The following is a 3,016-nucleotide window of genomic DNA, read 5'->3' on the forward strand; positions in this document are numbered from 1 at the left end:
ATTGGTGACAGGTTAGTCTAGTTAAGTCAAATAGCGGAAGGGGTTTAATAGCTCTGTTTGTTTCTGAAAATAGTAATAGTTCTAAGTGTTGCATTCTGTGTATGGAGTGGCATTTTTTGGCTTACAACATAGGTGGACATTGAGATTCATAGACCCTGCAAATCTACAAGAAATACAGCGAAATAAGTTAATAAAATAACTTCCAATGAACTATGAGAACAAGCTATAGTAAAGACAAAATTAGGTCTACTTTGGGCACAGTTGGCATAGACTTAAATTTGGGTTTAAAATTAGAAAAGTTCATCTTGTTTGTCTTATATTTTCCTCTTTGTACCATGGAACAACTACAAGGTTAGTTTCAGGGCTGGTAAAAGTAAAATTCTCATATGAATCTTAAGTTCTAGAAGGGGATTGGGTATAAAGAGGGGATGGTTCCTTGGTGTAAACAAAAGTCTGAGTTGAAGTTAATGTTGAAGTTGGGGAGAATGGGAGCCAAATAAAGCTCATGGGATGAGCAGAAGTGTGCATGCTGAAAGGGTGAGAACTGCTTTTAGCAAACTGTGGATGATGACTGTCTCTAGTTTATGCCAATAGCAAGGGTGAGGGTTGGAGTAGGGCTTGGAGTTAGACCTGGAGTTAAGCTTGGATTTGGGACAAACAGTGGTCTAGCATGCTTCTCTTCCTCTTCTCCTCTTGTACTCTCTCTGTTTATGAGTGAAACTACATGCTTTGGGCTCTCAGGATAACCTGTGGCTGCAGAGCAATGCCAGCGCAGTGCAGAGATTTACACTGAGTTTCATGACCAGATGTGGTGGTTGCAGGGGCTATTTCCAAGACATAAAGTCATTCTTTGAACAGTAGCTGTCATCCTGCAAGGACTCTGAAATATGTTTGCCTTCTGGGAAACTTAGGAAAAACATGCAAGTATTTATAAATGTACACAGTGCAACGTCCAGCTGGACAGTTAATGCTGAAAAGCTCATCTAGTTTCAGATATTGCACATGCAGCATTGCTATCCATTTAAAACTGTTTCCTGTTTCCATGAAAACTCCTAGCCCTCCCTTTCTCCAATTCTATAACAATATCTAACTCTGTAGTACCTAACAAGGCAGGAGAGCACAACACCTGTCAGTCACTATGGACATCTCCAACCCTCTGTGTCACTGCAGGTGTTTTCAGGTTATATTTTTGTTTGGCACATGACCAGTGGAGTAGTTTCTCTGGTTGGTTATTTGGTCCAGAGCTGTGATGCTTCTGGTTTCCACTGTGCAGAAATGCTCAAACAGACTCAGAAAATAACAAGATCAGAGGCTTCTTGCAGCTAATGTAATGTAGCTTGTTTTTATATAGAAAGGTATTTATATGAACCTGAGTTGCATGGTTAGAGATGCTAAAAGTACACAAAATCTTGTTCCTGCAGCCTGCATAAATCACCATTTTTGAACAAGGTAATTGAGAAGTTATGCATTTTTAAAATATTCAGACACACGACATAGAATCTGAAATTGAACTCCCACTGGTAAACAGAATAATGTTATGTGTGCTCTAAAGTTTGTGTTTAACTGAGGTGAAATAAAGTAAAAAAAAAAAAAAGGAAATGCAGTTAGCAGTATTTTCTTTGAGAAAGCTGAAAATGTCTCAAACTCTTTCTTGTGCATCTAAAATGATGTATTTTTGTCATAGCCATTGTATTCAAACTAGCTATAAAATTGCAGCAGTAAAATCAGATGATCCCTGGATAGGTAATATGATATATAGCAATAGCTTTGAAATATAATAGTTTCAGAAAATTTGGAGGTTTTTTATAGTGCAAGGTATATTTGAATTAACTATCTATAAAATTTTAGAGTACAACAGTTTTGCTTTAAGCAACATATTGACCAACTGAGAAAGATGATTTCTAATGAAACTCCATATTCTAATGAAATCCATATTCTACGAGGACATTACTTGTCCTTTTGCTGTCCCCAAAATGAATTAATTACTACCATGGATTGTTCTGTTTGAAAAGCAAAATCATATTGTTGCTGGAGCAAATAACCAGTCCCTGCTTTTCAGTCATCTCTTTCATTTTTTTATATCCCTTGAGATCATCTTCAGTCTTTCAGCGAGTTATGTTGAAAAATAGGTGTTCTTAAGCAGTATTGCCAGGAGGTTAAATAACAGTTTTGTGAAGGCTTTCACTTATAAATAGAGGAGTCCGAGGAGCAGATATTGGAGGGGAAACCTTATGGCAGATGAAGAAATGAGTCACAGAACAAGAATCACTTTGTGTTGCAGGCACAAATTATCAAAAGTCTTAAAGTTCTTGTTCAGGATTACAGACTTCATGCAGCAGATGGTTACTACCTGCAGTATTTTCTTTATGATTCAGTGTTATCAAGGTGTGGTAGTGTTCAAGTTCGGACAAAAGTGTTTGACTGTTGCCAAGCAGATCCTGTAGAAAATGTTTCTTATCAGTTAAAAGAATAACTTAAAAGGAATCAGTTAATGATTAACTGATAGAACAATAAGTAATTTGTCTCTCAATCCCCAGCATATATATTTTAAACTTTTTATGCATCTTAGTATCTTTGCTGTATTTCTTCTGACCTATGACATATTGACACATTAAAAAACAGTACACATTTGAGGCAGATGGATCCCCAAAAGCTCTCTCCCCTTCTTCTCCACCAAAGCTGCCCTTGGTGAATACAGTGTATTGACATGCAAGTAAAGCTTTTGCACAGTTCTGGAGAAGACTCCTACTCCTGAATGCCCTAGGTGCTGTGTCTTGTGAAAGCATCTTTATTCTTATCTGTGGTGTGCCATTCAGCGATGCTGCTGAATTTTCCAGTATCGTTAAGGACCTAATGAAGTTGACCTCAGTGCCTGGCAAGGTTATGGAGCAGATCATCCTAAGTGCAATCACACAGCACCTGCAGGATATACAAGGGATCAGACCCAGCCAGCACAGGTTTAGGAAGGGCAGGTCCTGTCTGACCAGCCTGATCTCCTTTTATGAGCAGGTGACCC

General features: G+C 38.1%; 1 protein-coding gene across 2 annotated transcripts in view; it reads left to right on the forward strand.

The window, feature by feature from the left end:
* ITGA2 (integrin subunit alpha 2) overlaps positions 1 to 3,016 on the forward strand; it is a 67,587-nt gene that overhangs the window by 23,825 nt on the left and 40,746 nt on the right. The window lies entirely within an intron of this gene.

This window comes from Lepidothrix coronata, unplaced genomic scaffold (assembly GCF_001604755.1).
Source record: "Lepidothrix coronata isolate B3197 unplaced genomic scaffold, Lepidothrix_coronata-1.0 Scaffold31, whole genome shotgun sequence".
Taxonomy (NCBI): domain Eukaryota; kingdom Metazoa; phylum Chordata; class Aves; order Passeriformes; family Pipridae; genus Lepidothrix; species Lepidothrix coronata.